The sequence below is a fragment of the Argiope bruennichi genome, chromosome 6, assembly GCF_947563725.1.
Source record: "Argiope bruennichi chromosome 6, qqArgBrue1.1, whole genome shotgun sequence".
In the NCBI taxonomy this organism is placed as follows: Eukaryota; Metazoa; Arthropoda; class Arachnida; order Araneae; family Araneidae; genus Argiope; species Argiope bruennichi.
The window spans coordinates 106,066,045-106,080,685 of record NC_079156.1 but is presented as its reverse complement, the minus strand read 5'-3'; the positions used below and the strand labels follow the sequence as shown (position 1 = coordinate 106,080,685).

At 38.3% G+C, this 14,641-nt stretch overlaps 36 non-coding genes across 36 annotated transcripts; all 36 read right to left on the bottom strand.

Moving 5' to 3' along the window:
• Window positions 1-119: 119 nt before the first annotated feature.
• On the bottom strand, window positions 120-191 carry Trnar-ccu (transfer RNA arginine (anticodon CCU)). Its single transcript has one exon. It is a non-coding gene; the product is annotated as a tRNA-Arg (tRNA).
• A 592-nt stretch (window positions 192-783) lies between these two features.
• Window positions 784-855, bottom strand: Trnar-ccu (transfer RNA arginine (anticodon CCU)). The gene has a single exon. It is a non-coding gene; the product is annotated as a tRNA-Arg (tRNA).
• A 260-nt stretch (window positions 856-1,115) lies between these two features.
• Window positions 1,116-1,187, bottom strand: Trnaw-cca (transfer RNA tryptophan (anticodon CCA)). Its single transcript has one exon. It is a non-coding gene; the product is annotated as a tRNA-Trp (tRNA).
• Window positions 1,188-1,780: 593 nt separating this feature from the next.
• Trnaw-cca (transfer RNA tryptophan (anticodon CCA)) lies at window positions 1,781-1,852 on the bottom strand. The gene has a single exon. It is a non-coding gene; the product is annotated as a tRNA-Trp (tRNA).
• A 260-nt stretch (window positions 1,853-2,112) lies between these two features.
• Trnaw-cca (transfer RNA tryptophan (anticodon CCA)) lies at window positions 2,113-2,184 on the bottom strand. Its single transcript has one exon. It is a non-coding gene; the product is annotated as a tRNA-Trp (tRNA).
• Window positions 2,185-2,452: 268 nt separating this feature from the next.
• Trnaw-cca (transfer RNA tryptophan (anticodon CCA)) lies at window positions 2,453-2,524 on the bottom strand. Its single transcript has one exon. It is a non-coding gene; the product is annotated as a tRNA-Trp (tRNA).
• A 260-nt stretch (window positions 2,525-2,784) lies between these two features.
• Trnaw-cca (transfer RNA tryptophan (anticodon CCA)) lies at window positions 2,785-2,856 on the bottom strand. The gene has a single exon. It is a non-coding gene; the product is annotated as a tRNA-Trp (tRNA).
• A 260-nt stretch (window positions 2,857-3,116) lies between these two features.
• Trnaw-cca (transfer RNA tryptophan (anticodon CCA)) lies at window positions 3,117-3,188 on the bottom strand. The gene has a single exon. It is a non-coding gene; the product is annotated as a tRNA-Trp (tRNA).
• Window positions 3,189-3,402: 214 nt separating this feature from the next.
• Trnaw-cca (transfer RNA tryptophan (anticodon CCA)) lies at window positions 3,403-3,474 on the bottom strand. Its single transcript has one exon. It is a non-coding gene; the product is annotated as a tRNA-Trp (tRNA).
• Window positions 3,475-3,734: 260 nt separating this feature from the next.
• On the bottom strand, window positions 3,735-3,806 carry Trnaw-cca (transfer RNA tryptophan (anticodon CCA)). The gene has a single exon. It is a non-coding gene; the product is annotated as a tRNA-Trp (tRNA).
• Window positions 3,807-4,066: 260 nt separating this feature from the next.
• On the bottom strand, window positions 4,067-4,138 carry Trnaw-cca (transfer RNA tryptophan (anticodon CCA)). The gene has a single exon. It is a non-coding gene; the product is annotated as a tRNA-Trp (tRNA).
• Window positions 4,139-4,398: 260 nt separating this feature from the next.
• Window positions 4,399-4,470, bottom strand: Trnaw-cca (transfer RNA tryptophan (anticodon CCA)). The gene has a single exon. It is a non-coding gene; the product is annotated as a tRNA-Trp (tRNA).
• A 259-nt stretch (window positions 4,471-4,729) lies between these two features.
• Trnaw-cca (transfer RNA tryptophan (anticodon CCA)) lies at window positions 4,730-4,802 on the bottom strand. Its single transcript has one exon. It is a non-coding gene; the product is annotated as a tRNA-Trp (tRNA).
• A 260-nt stretch (window positions 4,803-5,062) lies between these two features.
• On the bottom strand, window positions 5,063-5,134 carry Trnaw-cca (transfer RNA tryptophan (anticodon CCA)). The gene has a single exon. It is a non-coding gene; the product is annotated as a tRNA-Trp (tRNA).
• A 260-nt stretch (window positions 5,135-5,394) lies between these two features.
• Trnaw-cca (transfer RNA tryptophan (anticodon CCA)) lies at window positions 5,395-5,466 on the bottom strand. Its single transcript has one exon. It is a non-coding gene; the product is annotated as a tRNA-Trp (tRNA).
• Window positions 5,467-5,726: 260 nt separating this feature from the next.
• Window positions 5,727-5,798, bottom strand: Trnaw-cca (transfer RNA tryptophan (anticodon CCA)). The gene has a single exon. It is a non-coding gene; the product is annotated as a tRNA-Trp (tRNA).
• Window positions 5,799-6,058: 260 nt separating this feature from the next.
• Trnaw-cca (transfer RNA tryptophan (anticodon CCA)) lies at window positions 6,059-6,130 on the bottom strand. Its single transcript has one exon. It is a non-coding gene; the product is annotated as a tRNA-Trp (tRNA).
• Window positions 6,131-6,390: 260 nt separating this feature from the next.
• Window positions 6,391-6,462, bottom strand: Trnaw-cca (transfer RNA tryptophan (anticodon CCA)). The gene has a single exon. It is a non-coding gene; the product is annotated as a tRNA-Trp (tRNA).
• Window positions 6,463-6,722: 260 nt separating this feature from the next.
• Window positions 6,723-6,794, bottom strand: Trnaw-cca (transfer RNA tryptophan (anticodon CCA)). The gene has a single exon. It is a non-coding gene; the product is annotated as a tRNA-Trp (tRNA).
• Window positions 6,795-7,387: 593 nt separating this feature from the next.
• On the bottom strand, window positions 7,388-7,459 carry Trnaw-cca (transfer RNA tryptophan (anticodon CCA)). Its single transcript has one exon. It is a non-coding gene; the product is annotated as a tRNA-Trp (tRNA).
• A 592-nt stretch (window positions 7,460-8,051) lies between these two features.
• Window positions 8,052-8,123, bottom strand: Trnaw-cca (transfer RNA tryptophan (anticodon CCA)). The gene has a single exon. It is a non-coding gene; the product is annotated as a tRNA-Trp (tRNA).
• A 260-nt stretch (window positions 8,124-8,383) lies between these two features.
• On the bottom strand, window positions 8,384-8,455 carry Trnaw-cca (transfer RNA tryptophan (anticodon CCA)). Its single transcript has one exon. It is a non-coding gene; the product is annotated as a tRNA-Trp (tRNA).
• Window positions 8,456-9,044: 589 nt separating this feature from the next.
• On the bottom strand, window positions 9,045-9,116 carry Trnaw-cca (transfer RNA tryptophan (anticodon CCA)). The gene has a single exon. It is a non-coding gene; the product is annotated as a tRNA-Trp (tRNA).
• Window positions 9,117-9,376: 260 nt separating this feature from the next.
• On the bottom strand, window positions 9,377-9,448 carry Trnaw-cca (transfer RNA tryptophan (anticodon CCA)). Its single transcript has one exon. It is a non-coding gene; the product is annotated as a tRNA-Trp (tRNA).
• Window positions 9,449-10,040: 592 nt separating this feature from the next.
• On the bottom strand, window positions 10,041-10,112 carry Trnaw-cca (transfer RNA tryptophan (anticodon CCA)). The gene has a single exon. It is a non-coding gene; the product is annotated as a tRNA-Trp (tRNA).
• Window positions 10,113-10,372: 260 nt separating this feature from the next.
• Window positions 10,373-10,444, bottom strand: Trnaw-cca (transfer RNA tryptophan (anticodon CCA)). Its single transcript has one exon. It is a non-coding gene; the product is annotated as a tRNA-Trp (tRNA).
• Window positions 10,445-10,704: 260 nt separating this feature from the next.
• On the bottom strand, window positions 10,705-10,776 carry Trnaw-cca (transfer RNA tryptophan (anticodon CCA)). The gene has a single exon. It is a non-coding gene; the product is annotated as a tRNA-Trp (tRNA).
• A 260-nt stretch (window positions 10,777-11,036) lies between these two features.
• On the bottom strand, window positions 11,037-11,108 carry Trnaw-cca (transfer RNA tryptophan (anticodon CCA)). Its single transcript has one exon. It is a non-coding gene; the product is annotated as a tRNA-Trp (tRNA).
• Window positions 11,109-11,365: 257 nt separating this feature from the next.
• Window positions 11,366-11,437, bottom strand: Trnaw-cca (transfer RNA tryptophan (anticodon CCA)). The gene has a single exon. It is a non-coding gene; the product is annotated as a tRNA-Trp (tRNA).
• A 260-nt stretch (window positions 11,438-11,697) lies between these two features.
• Window positions 11,698-11,769, bottom strand: Trnaw-cca (transfer RNA tryptophan (anticodon CCA)). The gene has a single exon. It is a non-coding gene; the product is annotated as a tRNA-Trp (tRNA).
• A 592-nt stretch (window positions 11,770-12,361) lies between these two features.
• Window positions 12,362-12,433, bottom strand: Trnaw-cca (transfer RNA tryptophan (anticodon CCA)). The gene has a single exon. It is a non-coding gene; the product is annotated as a tRNA-Trp (tRNA).
• Window positions 12,434-12,693: 260 nt separating this feature from the next.
• Window positions 12,694-12,765, bottom strand: Trnaw-cca (transfer RNA tryptophan (anticodon CCA)). Its single transcript has one exon. It is a non-coding gene; the product is annotated as a tRNA-Trp (tRNA).
• A 260-nt stretch (window positions 12,766-13,025) lies between these two features.
• Window positions 13,026-13,097, bottom strand: Trnaw-cca (transfer RNA tryptophan (anticodon CCA)). Its single transcript has one exon. It is a non-coding gene; the product is annotated as a tRNA-Trp (tRNA).
• A 260-nt stretch (window positions 13,098-13,357) lies between these two features.
• On the bottom strand, window positions 13,358-13,429 carry Trnaw-cca (transfer RNA tryptophan (anticodon CCA)). Its single transcript has one exon. It is a non-coding gene; the product is annotated as a tRNA-Trp (tRNA).
• A 260-nt stretch (window positions 13,430-13,689) lies between these two features.
• Trnaw-cca (transfer RNA tryptophan (anticodon CCA)) lies at window positions 13,690-13,761 on the bottom strand. The gene has a single exon. It is a non-coding gene; the product is annotated as a tRNA-Trp (tRNA).
• Window positions 13,762-14,018: 257 nt separating this feature from the next.
• On the bottom strand, window positions 14,019-14,090 carry Trnaw-cca (transfer RNA tryptophan (anticodon CCA)). The gene has a single exon. It is a non-coding gene; the product is annotated as a tRNA-Trp (tRNA).
• Between the last annotated feature and the right edge of the window lie 551 nt (window positions 14,091-14,641).

The window sequence follows — 14,641 nt, the reverse complement described above, 5'->3', positions numbered from 1 at the left end:
ACAGAGCCAGACGGGATATTTCATTTCCTTTTTATTTAAAACAATCACATTCATGGAAAGAAATTTCGATTATTGAAGATCAAATTCTCACACAGCAAAGAAATTAAAACACAAATCACTGACCCGGACGTGATTTGAACACGCAACCTTCTGATCAGGAGTCAGACGCGCTACCGTTGCGCGACCGAGCCACAAGAAGAGTTGGATTGCCGTTATCTTTAAAGCATTCATGTGAATTGAAATAAATTTCGAACGCAGCACAGTAGATTCTCCTATAGCAAAGAAACATGATAAAAACTATATTCCTTACGCGATTTCAATATCTTTGCGTGACAGAACCAGACGGGATATTTCTTTTCCTTTTTATTTAAAACAATCACATGCATGGAAAGAAATTTCGATTAATGAAGATCAAATTCTCACACAGCAAAGAAATTAAAACACAAAGCACTGAAACGGACGTGATTTGAACACGCAACCTTCTGATCTGGAGTGAGACACGCTACCGTTGCGCCACCGAGCCACAGGAAGAGTTGGATTGCCGTTATCTTTAAAGCATTCATGTGAATTGAAATAAATTTCGAACGCAGCACAGTAGATTCTCCTATAGTATAGAAATATGATAAAAACTATATTCCTTACGCAATTTGAATATCTTTGCGTGACAGAGCCAGACGGGATATTTCTTTTCCTTTTTATTTAAAACAATCACATTCATGGAAAGAAATTTCGATTATTGAAGATCAAATTCTCACACAGCAAAGAAATTAAAACACAAAGCACTGACCCGGACGTGATTTGAACACGCAACCTTCTGATCAGGAGTCAGACGCGCTACCGTTGCGCGACCGAGCCACAAGAAGAGTTGGATTGCCGTTATCTTTAAAGCATTCATGTGAATTGAAATAAATTTCGAACGCAGCACAGTAGATTCTCCTATAGCAAAGAAACATGATAAAAACTATATTCCTTACGCGATTTCAATATCTTTGCGTGACAGAACCAGACGGGATATTTCTTTTCCTTTTTATTTAAAACAATCACATGCATGGAAAGAAATTTCGATTAATGAAGATCAAATTCTCACACAGCAAAGAAATTAAAACACAAAGCACTGACCCGGACGTGATTTGAACACGCAACCTTCTGATCTGGAGTGAGACACGCTACCGTTGCGCCACCGAGCCACAGGAAGAGTTGGATTGCCGTTATCTTTAAAGCATTCATGTGAATTGAAATAAATTTCGAACGCAGCACAGTAGATTCTCCTATAGTAAAGAAATATGATAAAAACTATATTCCTTACGCGATTTGAATATCTTCGCGTGACAGAGCCAGACGGGATATTTCTTTTCCGTTTTATTTAAAACAATCACATGCATTTAAAGAAATTTCGATTAATGGAGATCTAATTCTCACACAATCAAAGAAATTAAAAGAAAAAGCACAGACCCGGACGTTATTTGAACACGTAACCTTCTGATCTGGCGTCAGACACGCTACCGTTGCGCCACCGAGCCACACGACGAGTTGGATTGCCGTTATCTTTAAAGCATTCATGTGAATTGAAATAAATTTCGAACGCAGCACAGTAGATTCTCCTATAGCAAAGAAACATGATAAAAACTATATTCCTTACGCAATTTGAATATCTTTGCGTGACAGAGCCAGACGGGATATTTCTTTTCCTTTTTATTTAAAACAATCACATTCATGAAAAGAAATTTCGATTATTGAAGATCAAATTCTCACACAGCAAAGAAATTAAAACACAAAGCACTGACCCGGACGTGATTTGAACACGCAACCTTCTGATCTGGAGTCAGACGCGCTACCGTTGCGCGACCGAGCCACAAGAAGAGTTGGATTGCCGTTATTTTTAAAGCATTCACGTGATTTGAAATAAATTTCGAGAGATGCACAGTAGATTCACCTATCGCAAAGAAACATGATAAAAACTATATTCCTTACGCGATTTGAATATCTTTGCGTGACAGAGCCAGATGGGATATTTCTTTTCCTTTTTATTTAAAACAATCACATGCATGGAATGAAATTTCGATTAATGAAGATCAAATTCTCACACAGCAAAGAAATTAAAACACAAAGCACTGACCCGGACGCGATTTGAACACGCAACCTTCTGATCTGGAGTCAGACGCGCTACCGTTGCGCCACCGAGCCACACGAGGAGTTGGATTGCCGTTATCTTTAAAGCATTCATGTGATTTGAAATAAATTTTGAACGCAGCACAGTACATTCTCCTATGGCAAAGAAACATGATAAAAACTATATTCCTTACGCGATTTGAATATCTTTGCGTGACAGAGCCAGACGGGATATTTCTTTTCCTTTTTATTTAAAACAATCACATGCATGGAAAGAAATTTCGATTAATGAATTAATGAAGATCAAATTCTCACACAGCAAAGAAATTAAAACACAAAGCACTGACCCGGACGTGATTTGAACACGCAACCTTCTGATCTGGAGTCAGACGCGCTACCGTTGCGCGACCGCGCCACAAGAAGATTTGGATTGCCGTTATCTTTAAAGAATTCATGTGATTTGAAATAAATTTCGAACGCAGTACAGTAGATTCTAATATAGCAAAGAAACATGATAAAAACTATATATCTTACGCGATTTGAATATCTTTCCGTGACAGAGCCAGACGGGATATTTCTTTTCCTTTTAATTTAAAACAATCACATGCATGGAAAAAAATTTCGATTAATGAAGATCAAATTCTCACGCAGCAAAGAAATTAAAACACAAAGCACTGACCCGGACGTGATTTCAACACGCAACCTTCTGATCTGGAGTCAGACGCGCTACCGTTGCGCCACCGAGCCACACGACGAGTTGGATTGCCATTATCTTTAAAGCATTCATGTGAATTGAAATAAATTTCGAAAGCCGCACTGTAGATTCTCCTATAGCAAAGAAACATGATAAAAACTATATTCCTTACGCGATTTGAATATCTTTGCGTGACAGAGCCAGACGGGATATCTCTTTTCCTTTTTATTTAAAACAATCACATGCATGGAAAGAAATTTCGATTAATGAAGATCAAATTCTCACACAGCAAAGAAATTAAAACACAAAGCACTGACCCGGACGTGATTTGTACACGCAACCTTCTGATCTGGAGTCAGACGCGCTACCGTTGCGCGACCGAGCCACAAGAAGAGTTAGCGTGCCGTTATCTTTAAAGCATTTATGTGATTTGAAATAAATTTCGAGCGCAGCACAGTAGATTCTCCTAATCTTTGCGTGACAGAGCTAGACGGGATATTTCTTTTCCTTTTTATTTAAAACAATCACATTCATGGAAAGAAATTTCGATTATTGAAGATCAAATACTCACACAGCAAAGAAATTAAAACACAAAGCACTGACCCGGACCTGATTTGAACACGCAACCTTCTGATCTGGAGTCAGACGCGCTACCGTTGCGCGACCGAGCCACAAGAAGAGTTAGCGTGCCGTTATCTTTAAAGCATTTATGTGATTTGAAATAAATTTCGAGAGCAGCACAGTAGATTCTCCTATGGCAAAGAAACATGATAAAAACTATATTCCTTACGCGATTTGAATATCTTTGCGTGACAGAGCCAGACGGGATATGTCTTTTCCTTTTTATTTAAAACAATCACATGCATGGAAAGAAATTTCGATTAATGAAGATCAAATTCTCACACAGCAAAGAAATGAAAACACAAAGCACTGACCCGGACGTGATTTGAACACGCAACCTTCTGATCTGGAGTCAGACGCGCTACCGTTGCGCGACCGAGCCACAAGAAGAGTTGGATTCCCGTTATCTTTAAAGCATTCATGTGATTTGAAATAAATTTCGAACGTAGCACAGTAGATTCTAATATAGCAAAGAAACATGATAAAAACTATATTCCTTACGCAATTTGAATATCTTTGCGTGACAGAGTCAGACGGGATATTTCTTTTCCTTTTTATTTAAAACAATCATATGAATGGAAAGAAATTTCGATTAATGAAGATCAAATTCTCACACAGCAAAGAAATTAAAACACAAAGCACTGACCCGGACGTGATTTGAACACGCAACCTTCTGATCTGGAGTCAGACGCGCTACCGTTGCGCGACCGAGCCACAAGAAGAGTTGGATTCCCGTTATCTTTAAAGCATTCATGTGATTTGAAATAAATTTCGAACGCAGCACAGTAGATTCTAATATAGCAAAGAAACATGATAAAAACTATATTCCTTACGCAATTTGAATATCTTTGCGTGACAGAGCCAGACGGGATATTTCTTTTCCTTTTTATTTAAAACAATCACATGCATGGAAAGAAATTTCGATTAAAGAAGATCAAATTCTCACGCAGCAAAGAAATTAAAACACAAAGCACTGACCCGGACGTGATTTGAACACGCAACCTTCTGATCTGGAGTCAGACGCGCTACCGTTGCGCCACCGAGCCACACGAAGTGTGGGATTGCCGTTATCTTTAAAGCATTCATGTGATTTGAAATAAATTTCGAACGCAGCACAGTAGATTCTCCTATAGCAAAGAAACATGATAAAAACTATTTTCCTTAGGCGATTTGAATATCTTTGCGTGACAGAGCCAGACGGGATATTTCTTTTCCTTTTTATTTAAAACAATCATATGAATGGAAAGAAATTTCGATTAATGAAGATCAAATTCTCACACAGCAAAGAAACTAAAGCACAAAGCTCTGCCCCGGACGTGATTTGAACACGCAACCTTCTGATCTGGAGTCAAACGCGCTACCGCTGCGCCACAGAGCCACAAGAAGAGTTGGAATGCCGTTATCTTTAAAGCATTCATGTGATTTGAAATAAGTTTAGAACGCAGCACAGTAGATTCTCCTATAGCAAAGAAAAATGATAAAAACTATATATCTTACGCGATTTGAATATCTTTCCGTGACAGTGCCAGACGGGATATTTCTTTTCCTTTTTATTTAAAACAATCACTTGCATGGAAAGAAATTTCGATTAATGAGGATCAAATTCTCACACAGCAAAGAAATTAAAACACAAAGCACTGACCCGGACGTGATTTGAACACGCAACCTTCTGATCTGGAGTCAGACGCGCTACCGTTGCGCCACCGAGCCACACGACGAGTTGGATTGCCATTATCTTTAAAGCATTCATGTGAATTGAAATAAATTTCGAAAGCAGCACTGTAGATTCTCCTATAGCAAAGAAACATGATAAAAACTATATTCCTTACGCGATTTGAATATCTTTGCGTGACAGAGTCAGACGGGATATTTCTTTTCCTTTTTATTTAAAACAATCACATGCATGGAAAGAAATTTCGATCAATGAAGATCAAATTCTCACGCAGCAAAGAAATTAAAACACAAAGCACTGACCCGGACGTGATTTGAACACGCAACCTTCTGATCTGGAGTCAGACGCGCTACCGTTGCGCCACCGAGCCACACGAAGTGTGGGATTGCCGTTATCTTTAAAGCATTCATGTGATTTGAAATAAATTTCGAACGCAGCACAGTGGATTCTCCTATAGCAAAGAAACATGATAAAAACTATATTCCTTACGCGATTTGAATATCTTTGCGTGACAGAGCCAGACGGGATATGTCTTTTCCTTTTTATTTAAAACAATCATATGAATGGAAAGAAATTTCGATTAATGAAGATCAAATTCTCACACAGCAAAGAAATTAAAACACAAAGCACTGACCCGGACGTGATTTGAACACGCAACCTTCTGATCTGGAGTCAGACGCGCTACCGTTGCGCGACCGAGCCACAAGAAGAGTTGGATTCCCGTTATCTTTAAAGCATTCATGTGATTTGAAATAAATTTCGAACGCAGCACAGTAGATTCTAATATAGCAAAGAAACATGATAAAAACTATATTCCTTACGCAATTTGAATATCTTTGCGTGACAGAGCCAGACGGGATATTTCTTTTCCTTTTTATTTAAAACAATCACATGCATGGAAAGAAATTTCGATTAATGAAGATCAAATTCTCACGCAGCAAAGAAATTAAAACACAAAGCACTGACCCGGACGTGATTTGAACACGCAACCTTCTGATCTGGAGTCAGACGCGCTACCGTTGCGCCACCGAGCCACACGAAGTGTGGGATTGCCGTTATCTTTAAAGCATTCATGTGATTTGAAATAAATTTCGAACGCAGCACAGTAGATTCTCCTATAGCAAAGAAACATGATAAAAACTATTTTCCTTAGGCGATTTGAATATCTTTGCGTGACAGAGCCAGACGGGATATTTCTTTTCCTTTTTATTTAAAACAATCATATGAATGGAAAGAAATTTCGATTAATGAAGATCAAATTCTCACACAGCAAAGAAATTAAAGCACAAAGCACTGACCCGGACGTGATTTGAACACGCAACCTTCTGATCTGGAGTCAAACGCGCTACCGCTGCGCCACAGAGCCACAAGAAGAGTTGGAATGCCGTTATCTTTAAAGCATTCATGTGATTTGAAATAAGTTTAGAACGCAGCACAGTAGATTCTCCTATAGCAAAGAAAAATGATAAAAACTATATATCTTACGCGATTTGAATATCTTTCCGTGACAGTGCCAGACGGGATATTTCTTTTCCTTTTTATTTAAAACAATCACTTGCATGGAAAGAAATTTCGATTAATGAGGATCAAATTCTCACACAGCAAAGAAATTAAAACACAAAGCACTGACCCGGACGTGATTTGAACACGCAACCTTCTGATCTGGAGTCAGACGCGCTACCGCTGCGCCACCGAGCCACACGACGAGTTGGATTGCCATTATCTTTAAAGCATTCATGTGAATTGAAATAAATTTCGAAAGCAGCACTGTAGATTCTCCTATAGCAAAGAAACATGATAAAAACTATATTCCTTACGCGATTTGAATATCTTTGAGTGAAAGAGCCAGTTGGGATATTTCTTTTCCTTTTTATTTAAAACAATCACTTGCATGGAATGAAATTTCGATTAATGAGGATCAAATTCTCACACAGCAAAGAAATTAAAACACGAAGCACTGACCCGGACGTGATTTGAACACGCAACCTTCTGATTTTTTAGTGAGACGTGCTAAGGTTGCGCCACCGAGCCACACGAAGAGTTGGATTGCCGTTATCTTTAAAGCATTCATGTGAATTGAAATAAATTTCGAACGCAGCACAGTAGATTCTCCTATAGCAAAGAAACATGATAAAAAATATATTCCTTACGCAATTTGAATATCTTTGCGTGACAGAGCTAGACGGGATATTTCTTTTCCTTTTTATTTAAAACAATCACATTCATGGAAAGAAATTTCGATTACTGAAGATCAAATTCTCACACAGCAAAGAAATTAAAACACAAAGCACTGACCCGGACGTGATTTGAACACGCAACCTTCTGATCTGGAGTCAGACGCGCTACCGTTGCGCCACCGAGCCACACGACGAATTGGATTGCCGTTATCTTTAAAGCATTCATGTGAATTGAAATAAATTTCGAACGCAGCACAGTAGATTCTCCTATAGCAAAGAAAAATGATAAAAAATATATTCCTTACGCAATTTGAATATCTTTGCGTGACAGAGCTAGACGGGATATTTCTTTTCCTTTTTATTTAAAACAATCACATTCATGGAAAGAAATTTCGATTATTGAAGATCAAATACTCACACAGCAAAGAAATTAAAACACAAAGCACTGACCCGGACCTCATTTGAACACGCAACCTTCTGATCTGGAGTCAGACGCGCTACCGTTGCGCGACCGAGCCACAAGAAGAGTTAGCGTGCCGTTATCTTTAAAGCATTTATGTGATTTGAAATAAATTTCGAGCGCAGCACAGTAGATTCTAATATAGCAAAGAAACATGATAAAAACTATATTCCTTACGCAATTTGAATATCTTTGCGTGACAGAGCCAGACGGGATATTTCTTTTCCTTTTTATTTAAAACAATCACATGCATGGAAAGAAATTTCGATTAATGAAGATCAAATTCTCACGCAGCAAAGAAATTAAAACACAAAGCACTGACCCGGACGTGATTTGAACACGCAACCTTCTGATCTGGAGTCAGACGCGCTACCGTTGCGCCACCGAGCCACACGAAGTGTGGGATTGCTGTTATCTTTAAAGCATTCATGTGATTTGAAATAAATTTAGAACGCAGCACATTAGATTCTCCTATGGCAAAGAAACATGATAAAAACTATATTCCTTACGCGATTTGAATGTCTTTGCGTGACAGAGCCAGACGGGATATTTCTTTTCCTTTTTATTTAAAACAATCATATGCATGGAAAGAAATTTCGATTAATGAAGATCAAATTCTCACACAGCAAAGAAATTAAAACACAAAGCACTGACCTGGACATGATTTGAACACGCAACCTTCTGATCTGGAGTCAGACGCGCTACCGTTGCGCCACCGAGCCACACGAAGAGTCGGAATGCCGTTATCTTTAAAGCATTCATGTGATTTGAAATAAATTTAGAACGCAGCACAGTAGATTCTCCTATGGCAAAGAAACATGATAAAAACTATATTCCTTACGCGATTTGAATATCTTTGCGTGACAGAGCCAGACGGGATATTTCTTTTCCTTTTTATTTAAAATAACATTCATGGAAAGAAATTTCGATTAATGAAGATCAAATTCTCACACAGCAAAGAAATTAAAACACAAAGCACTGACCCGGACGTGATTTGAACACGCAACCTTCTGATCTGGAGTGAGACGTGCTAAGGTTGCGCCACCGAGCCACACGAAGAGTTGGATTGCCGTTATCTTTAAAGCATTCATGTGAATTGAAATAAATTTCGAACGCAGCACAGTAGATTCTCCTATAGCAAAGAAACATGATAAAAAATATATTCCTTACGCAATTTGAATATCTTTGCGTGACAGAGCTAGACGGGATATTTCTTTTCCTTTTTATTTAAAACAATCACATTCATGGAAAGAAATTTCGATTATTGAAGATCAAATTCTCACACAGCAAAGAAATTAAAACACAAAGCACTGACCCGGACGTGATTTGAACACGCAACCTTCTGATCTGGAGTCAGACGCGCTACCGTTGCGCCACCGAGCCACACGACGAGTTGGATTGCCGTTATCTTTAAAGCATTCATGTGAATTGAAATAAATTTCGAACGCAGCACAGTAGATTCTCCTATAGCAAAGAAAAATGATAAAAAATATATTCCTTACGCGATTTGAATATCTTTGCGTGACAGAGCCAGACGGGATATGTCTTTTCCTTTTTATTTAAAACAATCACATGCATGGAAAGAAATTTCGATTAATGAAGATCAAATTCTCACACAGCAAAGAAATTAAAACACAAAGCACTGACCCGGACGTGATTTGAAGACGCAACCTTCTGATCTGGAGTCAGACGCGCTACCGTTGCGCGACCGAGTCACAAGAAGAGTTGGATTCCCGTTATCTTTAAAGCATTCATGTGATTTGAAATAAATTTCGAACGTAGCACAGTAGATTCTCCTATAGCAAAGAAACATGATAAAAACTATATTCCTTACGCAATTTGAATATCTTTGCGTGACAGAGTCAGACGGGATATTTCTTTTCCTTTTTATTTAAAACAATCACATGCATGGAAAGAAATTTCGATCAATGAAGATCAAATTCTCACGCAGCAAAGAAATTAAAACACAAAGCACTGACCAGGACGTGATTTGAACACGCAACCTTCTGATCTGGAGTAAGACGCGCTACCGTTGCGCCACCGAGCCACACGAAGTGTGGGATTGCCGTTATCTTTAAAGCATTCATGTGATTTGAAATAAATTTCGAACGCAGCACAGTGGATTCTCCTATAGCAAAGAAACATGATAAAAATTATATTCCTTACGCGATTTGAATATCTTTGCGTGACAGAGCCAGACGGGATATGTCTTTTCCTTTTTATTTAAAACAATCATATGAATGGAAAGAAATTTCGATTAATGAAGATCAAATTCTCACACAGCAAAGAAATTAAAACACAAAGCACTGACCCGGACGTGATTTGAACACGCAACCTTCTGATCTGGAGTCAGACGCGCTACCGTTGCGCGACCGAGCCACAAGAAGAATTGGATTCCCGTTATCTTTAAAGCATTCATGTGATTTGAAATAAATTTCGAACGCAGCACAGTAGATTCTAATATAGCAAAGAAACATGATAAAAACTATATTCCTTACGCAATTTGAATATCTTTGCGTGACAGAGCCAGACGGGATATTTCTTTTCCTTTTTATTTAAAACAATCACATGCATGGAAAGAAATTTCGATTAATGAAGATCAAATTCTCACGCAGCAAAGAAATTAAAACACAAAGCACTGACCCGGACGTGATTTGAACACGCTACCTTCTGATCTGGAGTCAGACGCGCTACCGTTGGGCCACCGAGCCACACGAAGTGTGGGATTGCCGTTATCTTTAAAGCATTCATGTGATTTGAAATAAATTTCGAACGCAGCACAGTAGATTCTCCTATAGCAAAGAAACTTGATAAAAACAATATTCCTTAGGCGATTTGAATATCTTTGCGTGACAGAGCCAGACGGGATATTTCTTTTCCTTTTTATTTAAAACAATCATATGAATGGAAAGAAATTTCGATTAATGAAGATCAAATTCTCACACAGCAAAGAAATTAAAGCACAAAGCACTGACCCGGACGTGATTTGAACACGCAACCTTCTGATCTGGAGTCAAACGCGCTACCGCTGCGCCACAGAGCCACAAGAAGAGTTGGATTGCTGTTATCTTTAAAGCATTCATGTGATTTGAAATAAATTTAGAACGCAGCACATTAGATTCTCCTATGGCAAAGAAACATGATAAAAACTATATTCCTTACGCGATTTGAATGTCTTTGCGTGACAGAGCCAGACGGGATATTTCTTTTCCTTTTTATTTAAAACAATCATATGCATGGAAAGATATTTCGATTAATGAAGATCAAATTCTCACACAGCAAAGAAATTAAAACACAAAGCACTGACCTGGACATGATTTGAACACGCAACCTTCTGATCTGGAGTCAGACGCGCTACCGTTGCGCCACCGAGCCACACGAAGAGTCGGAATGCCGTTATCTTTAAAGCATTCATGTGATTTGAAATAAATTTAGAACGCAGCACAGTAGATTCTCCTATGGCAAAGAAACATGATAAAAACTATATTCCTTACGCGATTTGAATATCTTTGCGTGACAGAGCCAGACGGGATATTTCTTTTCCTTTTTATTTAAAATAACATTCATGGAAAGAAATTTCGATTAATGAAGATCAAATTCTCACGCAGCAAAGAAATTAAAACACAAAGCACTGACCCGGACGTGATTTGAACACGCAACCTTCTGATCTGGAGTCAGACGCGCTACCGTTGCGCCACCGAGCCACACGAAGTGTGGGATTGCCGTTATCTTTAAAGCATTCATGTGATTTGAAATAAATTTCGAACGCAGCACAGTAGATTCTCCTATAGCAAAGAAACATGATAAAAACTATATTCCTTAGGCGATTTGAATATCTTTGCGTGACAGAGCCAGACGGGATATTTCTTTTCCTTTTTATTTAAAACAATCATATGAATGGAAAGAAATTTCGATTAATGAAGATCAAATTCTCACACAGCAAAGAAATTAAAGCACAAAGCACTGACCCGGACGTGATTTGAACACGCAACCTTCTGATCTGGAGTCAGACGCGCTACCGTTGCGCCACCGAGCCACACGACGAGTTGGATTGCCATTATCTTTAAAGCATTCATGTGAATTGAAATAAATTTCGAAAGCAGCACTGTAGATTCTCCTATAGCAAAGAAACATGATAAAAACTATATTCCTTACGCGATTTGAATATCTTTGAGTGAAAGAGCCAGTTGGGATATTTCTTTTACTTTTTATTTAAAACAATCACTTGCATGGAAAGAAATTTCGATTAATGAGGATCAAATTCTCACACAGCAAAGAAATTAAAACACAAAGCACTGACCCGGACGTGATTTGAACACGCAACCTTCTGATGTGGAGTGAGACGTGCTAAGGTTGCGCCACCGAGCCACACGAAGAGTTGGATTGCCGTTATCTTTAAAGCATTCATGTGAATTGAAATAAATTTCGAACGCAGCACAGTAGATTCTCCTATAGCAAAGAAACATGATAAAAAATATATTCCTTACGCAATTTGAATATCTTTGCGTGACAGAGCTAGACGGGATATTTCTTTTCCTTTTTATTTAAAACAATCACATTCATGGAAAGAAATTTCGTTTATTGAAGATCAAATTCTCACACAGCAAAGAAATTAAAACACAAAGCACTGACCCGGACGTGATTTGAACACGCAACCTTCTGATCTGGAGTCAGACGCGCTACCGTTGCGCCACCGAGCCACACGACGAGTTGGATTGCCGTTATCTTTAAAGCATTCATGTGAATTGAAATAAATTTCGAACGCAGCACAGTAGATTCTCCTATAGCAAAGAAAAATGATAAAAAATATATTCCTTACGCAATTTGAATATCTTTGCGTGACAGAGCTAGACGGGATATTTCTTTTCCTTTTTATTTAAAACAATCACATTCATGGAAAGAAATTTCGATTAATGAAGATCAAATTCTCACACAGCAAAGAAATTAAAACACAAAGCACTGACCCGGACGTGATTTGAACACGCAACCTTCTGATCTGGAGTCAGACGCGCTACCGTTGCGCCACCGAGCCACAAGAAGAGTTAGCGTGCCGTTATCTTTAAAGCATTTATGTGATTTGAAATAAATTTCGAGAGCAGCACAGTAGATTCTCCTATGGCAAAGAAACATGATAAAAACTATATTCCTTACGCGATTTGAATATCTTTGCGTGACAGAGCCAGACGGGATATGTCTTTTCCTTTTTATTTAAAACAATCACATGCATGGAAAGAAATTTCGATTAATGAAGATCAAATTCTCACACAGCAAAGAAATTAAAACACAAAGCACTGACCCGGACGTGATTTGAAGACGCAACCTTCTGATCTGGAGTCAGACGCGCTACCGTTGCGCGACCGAGTCACACGAAGTGTGGAATTGCCGTTATCTTTAAAGCATTCATGTGATTTGAAATAAATTTCGAACGCAGCACAGTAGATTCTAATATAGCAAAGAAACATGATAAAAACTATATTCCTTACGCAATTTGAATATCTTTGCGTGACAGAGCCAGACGGGATATTTCTTTTCATTTTTATTTAAAACAATCACATGCATGGAAAGAAATTTCGATTAATGAAGATCAAATTCTCACGCAGCAAAGAAATTAAAACACAAAGCACTGACCCGGACGTGATTTGAACACGCAACCTTCTGATCTGGAGTCAAACGCGCGACCGCTGCGCCACAGAGCCACAAGAAGAGTTGGATTGCTGTTATCTTTAAAGCATTCATGTGATTTGAAATAAATTTAGAACGCAGCACATTAGATTCTCCTATGGCAAAGAAACATGATAAAAACTATATTCCTTACGCGATTTGAATGTCTTTGCGTGACAGAGCCAGACGGGATATTTCTTTTCCTTTTTATTTAAAACAATCATATGCATGGAAAGAAATTTCGATTAATGAAGATCAAATTCTCACACAGCAAAGAAATTAAAACACAAAGCACTGACCTGGACATGATTTGAACACGCAACCTTCTGATCTGGAGTCAGACGCGCTACCGTTGCGCCACCGAGCCACACGAAGAGTCGGAATGCCGTTATCTTTAAAGCATTCATGTGATTTGAAATAAATTTAGAACGCAGCACAGTAGATTCTCCTATGGCAAAGAAACATGATAAAAACTATATTCCTTACGCGATTTGAATATCTTTGCGTGACAGAGCCAGACGGGATATTTCTTTTCCTTTTTATTTAAAATAACATTCATGGAAAGAAATTTCGATTAATGAAGATCAAATTCTCACACAGCAAAGAAATTAAAACACAAAGCACTGACCCGGACTTGATTTGAACACACAACCTTCTGATCTGGAGTCAGACGCGCTACCGTTGCGCCACCGAGCCACACGACGAGTTGGATTGCCGTTATCTTTAAAGCATTCATGTGAATTGAAATAAATTTCGAAAGCAGCACTGTAGATTCTTCTATAGCAAAGAAACATGATAAAAACTATATTCCTTACGCGATTTGAATATCTTTGAGTGAAAGAGCCAGTTGGGATATTTCTTTTCCTTTTTATTTAAAACAATCACTTGCATGGAAAGAAATTTCGATTAATGAGGATCAAATTCTCACACAGCAAAGATATTAAAACACAAAGCACTGACCCGGACGTGATTTGAACACGCAACCTTCTGATCTGGAGTGAGACGTGCTAAGGTTGCGCCACCGAGCCACACGAAGAGTTGGATTGCCGTTATCTTTAAAGCATTCATGTGAATTGAAATAAATTTCGAACGCAGCACAGTAGATTCTCCTATAGCAAAGAAACATGATAAAAAATATATTCCTTACGCAATTTGAATATCTTTGCGTGACAGAGCTAGACGGGATATTTCTTTTCCTTTTTATTTAAAACAATCACATTCATGGAAAGAAATTTCGTTTATTGAAG